At 37.6% G+C, this 9,983-nt stretch overlaps 2 long non-coding RNA genes across 2 annotated transcripts; both read left to right on the top strand.

Moving 5' to 3' along the window:
* The first annotated feature begins 7,401 nt into the window (after positions 1 to 7,401).
* On the top strand, positions 7,402 to 8,125 carry LOC131702748 (uncharacterized). The gene is made up of 3 exons (XR_009309508.1): positions 7,402 to 7,541; positions 7,792 to 7,873; positions 8,031 to 8,125. It is a non-coding gene; the product is annotated as an uncharacterized LOC131702748 (long non-coding RNA).
* Positions 8,126 to 9,302: 1,177 nt separating this feature from the next.
* On the top strand, positions 9,303 to 9,619 carry LOC131702749 (uncharacterized). The gene is made up of 2 exons (XR_009309509.1): positions 9,303 to 9,389; positions 9,543 to 9,619. It is a non-coding gene; the product is annotated as an uncharacterized LOC131702749 (long non-coding RNA).
* Positions 9,620 to 9,983: the final 364 nt, after the last annotated feature.

The following is a 9,983-nucleotide window of genomic DNA, read 5'->3' as shown; positions in this document are numbered from 1 at the left end:
GCTGGTATCCAGGCTCCAAAAGCTCAAGAAATTTTCGGAATCCTTCACCCTCCACTATAGATATTGGACGAAGGTCTTTCATGATCATATTGACAATGCTGTTATTCACTGCATTGGCACATTCAACACTGCAAGAAGGTTTGCAGGAAATAAAGACATCAAGTCTCCTCTGTTTTGCTTTTGTAGAAGAGCTGCAATATAAACAAAAGGAGAAATGTACAGTTTATAAAATATCAAAATATTTTTACTTAATGTTTTAGACTTGTTATATTTGTTACAAAGCTCCTTTGTTGAATAATAATTATAATAATGTAAGGATAATATTTTGTGTATTTGTTTCATTCTAGTTATCTTTCTTTTAACTCTACCACTCAACAGTGAATGCTAAACACTAAATGATTATTATTAAAAATACACAAAATATCTTTTTTTTTTAAATTATTATTATTTATTTTAAATTGTCGTTGCCAATTATTTTTATTATTTTCTCCCAATTTGGAATGGCCAATTATTTTTAGGCTCAGCTCACCGCTACCACCCCTGCGCTGACTCGGGAGGGCGAAGACGAACACACGCTTTCCTTTGAAGCGTGTGCCATAAGCCGACCACTTTTTTCACATTGCGGACTTACCATGCAGCCACCCAACAGCATCGGAGGACAACGCAGCTCTGGGCAGCTTACAGGCAAGCCCGCAGGTGCCCGGCCAGACTACAGGGGTCGCTGGTGCGCGGTGAGCCGAGGACACCCTGGCTGACCTAAAACCTCCCCACCCACCCCGGGCGACGCTTGGCCAATTGTGCGCCGCCCCCTGGGAGCTCCCGTCCATGGTCGGCTGTGGCATAGCCTGGACTCAAACCAGCGAAGTCCAGGCTATAGAGCGCATCCTGCACTCCACGCGGAGCGCCTTTACCGGATGCGCCACTCGGGAGCCCCAGAAATACACAAAATGTCATCCTTACATTATTATTATAATTATTATTCTAAGAAGCAAAAATATAAATCGCTTAAGTTGCGAGTCACCAAGCTTTTTGAGAAGGACGCATCGGCATAGTCACATAAACACTTCACAGTAACAAGACATATAACACAAGTGGAGAGCCTGATAAGCAAGAAATGTATTTTATATTTTCGTAATATTAGGCCTTTAACTGACTCTTATATTTAGTGATGCAATTTTTTTTTTTTTAAATAATAAATGACCAGTTGAGCATAAATTAAAATGTTTAATTTTCATAAGAAAGTATTACTTACGTTTTCAGCCTATGTTTCATTTATTAATGCGAAGGGGTACTTTTTTTTAGGTGTTCAAGCAGAACGGTCGTGCTGTTATGATAAATCATTGACTGTTTGCATAAAGAGCAATTCACCGTGCCAGTGTTTCCATCTGGAGGAAGAAAACAATCCCATGCTTTTGACATTTTTTGCTTCACTGCTTTTGGACAAAACTGCCCTGGTCCACTGTTGATGATGGAGCGGGAGGCAGACTTACTTTGGTTATAAACTGAATGCGACGGCACGCACGGCAAGAAATGTTGTTATGCATGTTTGAAGGGAGAGGGAGTGTGGGGGGAAAGAAATAACCTGATGGAGGAGGAAGAGTTTTTGATCCTAGTGTAAAAAATAGAACTAACTGGGCACATGAAATAAAACAAAAAAAGAAAAAGACATGGGGAGTCTAGCCCGTGTTGATAAATTTACGGGAAACATTTGCCTTATATAAATAAACAAACGCCAACCCTACTGTCTCTGCGTTCACAATCTTTATATTTTTTTTATAGATCTTTTAGCTCTGGGAATATCTAGACACTTAATCTGCTTCACCACATTTACTGCCTTTGTGTGTATTAGGGGGAGGGGCTCATATCACTGCTTGCTTCTGAGTGCTCACTGTTTGTTAAAGAATCACCCATGGCTGTGAGAACAAGGCTTAAGCATGCTCTATCTGGGAGGGAGGTGTCGATGAATCGATGATAACAAATATTCATCGATGATAAAAAATATTCTTTTTTCAGGGAGAGTGAGGGGTTGGACAGAGTCATCTGGATCACCTAATCGAACATGAGCAAAAAAAACATTTGTTGCTTCCATTGGATGAAACAGATGTCAGTGTAGCTGCTGATTGGTGCATGCATTTTTACCTTTCTTCAGCATTTAATATGTATACTGTAAGCGTTTTAAAAAAATACTTTAAAAGTTAATGTGCAATTTCATTATTTGAATTTGTTTGAATTTAATTTGTAAGGCAAATCTTCTCGGCATACGGCATCAGACATAACATTTTTTGTTTGTTTTTTAAACAATTTCGATGTATTTTTTTATTTTATTTAATTTTGTTATGTGAAGAGCTTTGAGATGTTTTACGTGAAAAGCGCTATATAAAAATAAATTGAATGATTGATAACCCTGTCATTAATCATTTTTTGATTGAGTAAAGTGTGTTTGTGTAGGGACTGGGTAAACCCGGAACGGCGAAATTTAAGTTTGCATTTTTTCTATAATAACAAAATCACTTCTTCATATTGTCTTTTTATATTATGAATTCTTAAAACAACGGGTTTTACACATCAAAATGTAACAGAAAACAATCTGAATTACACATGTACTGTGGAAGAAACTTGCTTTTTCTTCACAAAGACACAAATGTCTACTTTCTAATGCTTTTCTTCTGTTACACAAAAAACAAACAGAAAAACAGTAATGTCTGATGCCGTATGCCGAGAAGATCTGCCTTACAATTTAAATCCAAACAAAATTCAAATAATGAAATTGTACATCGTAACTTTTAAAGTATTTTTAAAAAGCTTACCATATACATATTAAATGCTGAAGAAAGTTAAAAACACATGCACCAATCAGCAGCTACACTGCTACATCTGTTTCATCCAATGGAAGCACCAAAAGTTTTTTTGTTCTTGTTTGATTGGGTGATTCAGATGACTTCGTCCAACCTGTCACTCTCCCCGAAAAACAAAAACAAAAAAAACTCGGAGGACCGATGCCTGACGATTGACTCGAGGAGGGGTGAGGATTGACTCGAGGAGGGGTGAGGATTGACTCGAGGAGGGGTGAGGATTGACTCGAGGAGTGACGAGGATTGACTCGAGAAGAGGTGAGGATTGACTCGAGGAGGGACTGACTCGAGAAGAGGTGAGGATTGACTCGAGGAGGGGTGACGACTGAGGATGTCCTAAAATTGACACCGTACGCCTGATTTCACACAAACTTGATTACAAATTCTAGACTCCCACGGACACTTCGGACCCGTTTACTCAACCAAAAAATGCAAATAATCAGCCAGCCCAGTGGAGCTAAAAAGAGGATATTAAGCGAAACAGCCACACTTTTACATGTTAGTTTGGATAAAACGAGTGAAGAAATTATTGCATTTAAGTTACCGAACCAAAAACAAACATAACAGACTTCTATTGCAAAACTTTTTTCTACATTTTATTTGTAACTATACTTGTCTGTGTCACAGTGTGCACAGCTTAGTAAGAAAACTTGCACAACAAAAGCCTACAGATCGTGATACATTTTCTATTAATAATTATTATTTTGAAAGCTTTTTTCTGCTTAAATAGTATATGGTATTTGTGATTTAAACAAAGGTTAAGTTCCTAACAGGGTTTGTAGTAAACAAATTACTTTTAGAACAAACATGATTTTTATACAGACGGTTCACTTCCACTCAGCTTCCCACCAAACACATTTGTTTCGAACCTTGTCACCGAAACTGATTGCAGTGAGTGGTGGGCGGGGAGTGGCGACCTGAGATAACCTAGCTAGTGTACCTATGTAGCTGACGACTACGCCACCTTGTTTTTGGTAAGACAAGGACCTTAGTAACCAAATAATTATTTCATTTCCCCGTGTAGGTTCTTTGTTCCCTGGGTTCCCACACACACACAATGGAGCGACATCTGGTAAAACAATTTTTATTGTTCTCAACAGGGTAAAAGAGTACTAAAACCAAACCACACAAAAATACAAAAAAGATAAGTTAAAATTCCAAAAGGGAGTGCCAAAAAAAAAAAAAAAAAAACTCCAAACCTGTAACTGAATATGGTCCCAGTGCTAGTCCGTCCCCACAACAAAGTTCTTGTTGCCAAATAATCGTTCTCCCAAAGTATTCCAAACAGTAAATCTTCCTCAGTATATTTTCCCCAAGGCTGTGCACTCTGCCTGCACACACTCCTGCTGGTTCTTCCTGTCTTCCGTGTTCCTCCTCTGCTCTCAAAATCCAGCCCCTTATATAGTCTTGCCTGGACCGCCATTGGCTGTGGCGCTAACCAGGCGGGACTTCCAGTTGCTGGGGAGAAAATGCTGTACCCCCCAGTCAGCCACAACCACATAAAACCAACTGGGGGTTGAGATAAGCAGATTCCAGTAAAAAAAAAAAAAAAAAAAAAAAAAAAAACAGTACACAATAACCCATTTAAAATGTGTCACTTGTGACAGTATCGTTCTAGTCGAGTAAAACAAAACAAAAAAAAAGTTAATTAACTGAGCAGTAAAACATGGTGTGGGGGCTGGCTTCATAATACATATTTTACTGTTAGGGATTAAGTGTATATGCACTGTAATGAAATGCTAAGGATTTTAAGGTGACGTATGTTTTGATTACGCGACCCCCCTACTAGCCATGCAACCCCCGGAGTAGTACAGAGATAAAAAAAACAAAAAAAAATATTGATTTAAATGAACTACTGCACACCACAAGCGACATGAACTACATATCTTAATTCTGTAGATAGGCTTCTGTTATTTTTTTGTTTGTTTGTTTTGCCATTCGGTGTGCATTGCACAGGCAGAATAAAAAATGTCCTTAAGCAAATAACATTTTAATAATACTCTAAAGCAGTTAACTTTCTTGTTTACTGTTCACATGACAACGATGTATACATCAGCATATCAGTGTGTCTGTACTGTACAGTAGGAGGTGGGACAAAGTCAGTGTTGCATTGTTATTTTGATTTAGGTTGCTAAAATCTATTTTTCAGCATTGGAGGTAAAATACCAAAAATGGACGACAATGCAAAAAAAAAACTAAGTATTTTGGCTGAGGATCATGTCAAGAACTTTCTGAAAGAAACTTTACAGGCAGATGAAGGTAAATTGTTTTGCACGTCTTGTACTGTGACTGGATTTTTTCAGAGAAAAATATGATTGATTGCCATTTAGCTTAAACACACATTAAACAAAAGGGTCTGCTAAACACAATGCAAAACAAACAGCTTTCAGAAAACCAACCTGAAAGTCACGAATGTGCTGCATATATATATATATATATATATATATATATATATATATATATATATATATATCGCAGAGCTCCCAACACACACGCTCTGGCCGTGAGACTCACGCATTTGAGCATATTCTCACGCTCACACGCAATTTTTGGAGTCAGTTTGTAACATTCTTCTTGGAAGATACTGTAACTGAATGGCTGCACGTGTAATGTTTTTATTTCTTAATGCTGAAAAGTCAGAGTGTCGCACTTCATCTGCTGGAATGAACCACCTTGCTAACCACACGGTGGTTTGCGGGAAGAATTGTAACAGTTCATCACAAGTCCTCCGCGTGCTTAAGCAGTGGCGAGCAGGAAATGCGACAGAGACAGCAGCGAGAGGGTAAGTTACAAACCCCGCTACAGCTCGAATGGTAGGAAAACGGTTACACGTTTATTTTTTTTATCTTCTTAAGGTTTGTGCTTATCTGATCATCCGTGATTATTTATGATGCTAATAATTATGTGTTGCTCTGAAGTTCATAGATATAGCTAGTATCATTCTTTGCTATTATAAAATCAGATTAATGACATCAATTGTAATTTTAACAAAAAAAGCAACAACTTTATTATAGTTTATTTATATTATTCGTGATTAAGTTCAAATTGCTTTGATGATGGTCTGTCTGCTTTGAGTTCTTTCTGACAGACAGACTGTTATAAAAAAAAGCATTCTGGAGCTCGATGTTGAATAATTTATAAGTATGCAAATATCCGTTACTGTGTGAACCGAGTGGTAGCATTCAGGCAGCACTACTCTACAGAAATCATAGACCATGAGTATTATTATTAATATGATTGTTGTTATTATTTATTAATTTGTCAGACACCATTTAATCTAATAGAAACTAAATAACTGTCTTAATAAATGTGAATAACTTTGAACTGTCTAAATAACTAATTGGCACACTCCAATGTTTGATCTCTTAACTGAGCACTGGACACAAAGTGTTTTTTTTATTTATTTTTTTACAGATGAGTAAATCAAACAAGCCAAACCCTGCAAAGGGCTCTAGCAGACAGCAACAACCCAAAGTGTGTCCACCAGGATCAAAGCGAAAAGTACCAGAGAGCGAAAAACTGACAGCCTTCTTTGGCCTAGGAAGGCTTGACACACCACTGTCACCAGAACCTGGTCATGCTGATGTACCTGTTGAAAAGGCAGCCAGGATAGAGTGTGTAGGGGAAGATTCAGCTGATGGGACAGAACCAGATGACTGTACAAAAAAGTCTGTGCCAGCCAAGAAGTCAAATTCTTCTGGAAAATCAAGAACCAAATGTGGGGCAGCCACTTATAAATCCAGATTCCAGCCCGGGTGGACAACAGAATGACCCTTTATTAAGAAGGGACTCATGCAGAATCATTTCTGGTGCGAGATTTGCAGAACTGAGAATGCTTGTTACCATATGGGCCATGCAGATGTGGAGCGTCACATAGAGAGCGAGTCACACCAGAGGAAGGTCAAGGCAGGGGAGCAATCGCAGCAAATTACCACATTTACAGTGAACACAGCTCCAAAGGTGGATAACATGACACAAGCGAAGGTATGAATGAATAACTTCTTTAACATTTTGTTTTTCCAAAATTATTTTCTTCATGTCTTGTATAGAAGATATTGGCAAACACATTTGGCTGGTACTTTTCCCCTTTGTTACACTGGAAGACTAACCACAGAAACAGCTTTTTGTTCTGACTGTAAAAGCATTCTTTTTTTATACTTTGTTTTCAGGCACGGTGAGCTGAGATCAAAGTTGCTGTGACGATGGTAAATCACAATGTCCCCCTCGCAGTTGCTGACCACTTCATCCCACTGATGAAAGAGTGTTTTAAGGATTCAGATGTAGCACAGATATACGGTGCTGCAAGGACCAAGACTACTTGTATTATCAACAGGGCTATAGCACCATACCTTCATGATGAGCTGGTCAAAAAGATGAGAAACAAGCCATACACCTTGTCAACTGATGGATCAAATGATACAGGTACATCTCATTACATCTCAAGGATTTTCATTAATCCTAGTTTTTGATTAACTGAAGCACAATAACTGTGATGTTTGTATTTATACATAGTTTATTTTTTTTATCAATTTTTTTTTTTTAGGAAGGGAAAAGATGAACCCATTGACTCTGAAGCTGTTTGATGTAGACAGGGTGGAACACATGTTCCTAGATAACCCGACTGTCCACGGTTGTCCTTGCCACATAGTTCACAACAATGCCAGAGCTGCTGGGACTCATTATATTGAGGTTTGTACCGACACTTTATACTGATGATATGCATTAAGTTAAAATTCCTTCAAGTTTCACTGCATCATTTAGAGGATTCAAATCAGTGTAAACAAAGTCTAGTTAGAACCTGATAATTATAGAGTGATAATTTTCTGATAAAACAAAAATAATTATGCACAAGAAAAAACAATAATTTAAAAAGATATGTAGATAAAAAAAAAAACTTTGTCTTAAATTATAAATGCTGAAATTAAATTTCCTATTTCAGTTGTCAGACTTTGATCTGGAGGATATGGTTGTAGATATTTGATACTTCAAAGCAAGCACAAAGAAAAAATGTAGACTGGATGGTAAGAGTTTTTCATAATATAATAAGCCTTTTTGAAATGATAACAATAACTCTGAAAAGTCAGTCGATACCAGCACACAGTTTCAGGCAATAGAAAAAAGTTTTTTCCTAGTTGTATAAAATGCCACTATCACAGCATTTTAAGACTTTTTTTTCAGAATTCTGTGTGTTTTGTGATACTGAGTACATGGCTGTCATAGACCATGTTTAGACACGGTGGCTGAGTCTGGAGACGGCAGTAATCCGCATTCTACGGCTGTATCGAGCACTTGTCAGCTACTTCAAGTCTAACAGTGAGTACTGATTAGGGTTGCCACCCGTTCTGGTTTTGCCTGGATTGTTCTTTTTTTAAGGCTTACGATTGTAAGTCGCCCTGGATAAGGGCGTCTGCTAAGAAATAAATAATAATAAAAGGCTGCTGTCCCGGGAAATCTCTAGGACTTCCCGGGACATTAAATATTAAATATACTTAAAAGTATACTTTTTTTTTGTACGAATTGACTCTGGTGTCCTGTTTGTTTTTTAAATCAGAGGTGGCAACCCTAGCTCATCCACCTAGATATTTAAAATGCCAGTTGCATCTTGCTATAATGATTGATATCTTTGTCTCATTTACAGTTGAGAAACAAGCCCGCTTTGAGAGGCTTAGTAAACATTTTGAGGATCCAATGGCAGAGGTACACCTCTTACTCTACCAGGCCACACTGCCTGTCTTCACAGAGTTTAATTTACTCTTTCAGTGCCAAGAGCCATCTGTGTATCTTCTCCATGGACAGGTAAATATATAATATTCTTCACTTCTTTCCACAACATTATAATTAAAGTTGTATAATTAAATAATTTGTTTTGAACATTTTACCATTGTATGATTATTAATATAATTTGTGATTTTTTTTTTTCAGATGAGGTCTTATGTTAAGAAACTCATGTCCAAGTTTGTTACCACAACTACAATAAAAAATGCAGATGTGTGTGAAGTTGAGTATAAAGACAAACAGAACCAGATGGCAGGTATGTGCTAAAAATAGAAATCTATGTAAAAATAATTTTAAACATGTGGAATTCAAAGGCAGGTATTAAAAAGATTTGAAAAGATTAATTTCTAGGAATGTTTACAGTTGATGTTAATTACTCTTTTGGGTAATCTTAACTTTGTAAAACAATGTCAAACTGAATCTGACTATAACAAAATAAAAACTTGCATTGCATAAAGCAATAAAAACAATAAGAAGTAGAGGGAACAATATATTTATTATAAGTTTTGTTATTATCTAGATCACAAGCTGAATGTTAGCTGGACAAAGAACAACCCTCAACCGTCTGCTTGAAGCTGGTGAGATCAGTCAGTACCAGGTAGACAACTTCCACAAGGCTGTGAGGGCATTCTTTGTTGCAGCTGTTGACTATGCCTTTAAGAAGCAGCCCTTCAAGGAGCCAGTCCTTGAACATTCACAGTTCATTGACTTTCAACAGAAGATGGACTGTGATGTGAATGATGCCCTATACTTTGTGTACAGGTATGCTTCTTAGATTCATGGTAATGTATTTACTAAAGATAGCAACACAGGAAACAGGTAAAATGTTTTAAAAAAATGATCAAACATGTGAAACAAATGGTGAAAAGTAAAGGAATTTTAATTATATAATGTCTTTCAATCTAAATATTTCAGGTTTAGTCATCTGCTTTCGTATGGAGATCCCAAAGAATAGGACAAGTTGAGTGATGAGTTCCTGGACTATCAACTTATGGAGGAAAAGGACATTCCCAGAAGCATTTGAGAGACAGGTGGTGAGCAGAGTCAGTGAGCAGGAGGTGTACCACAGGATGGATAAGGTGTGGGCACACATGGCCACAATCAAGAGTCCAGTAACAGGAATGCCTAAGCTACCCAGGCTGAGCAAGGTGGCACAACTGATTCTAACCCTGCCACACTCTACTGCTGATGCAGAAAGAGTTTTTTAAATGATTGGACTAAACAAGACCTACACACGGAATGCTCTGGCCTTGGAAGGCACACTGTCCTCTATAATGACAATCAAGATGTCTGGTATGGAACCCAACTGCTTCAAGTATGAGCCCCCAGCAGAAGTAATCAAGGCCTCCAAGTCAG

This window comes from Acipenser ruthenus, chromosome 2 (genome assembly GCF_902713425.1).
Source record: "Acipenser ruthenus chromosome 2, fAciRut3.2 maternal haplotype, whole genome shotgun sequence".
Lineage (NCBI taxonomy): Eukaryota > Metazoa > Chordata > Actinopteri > Acipenseriformes > Acipenseridae > Acipenser > Acipenser ruthenus.
The sequence above is the reverse complement of the archived record's forward strand: the minus strand, read 5'-3'. Positions and strand labels throughout refer to the sequence as shown.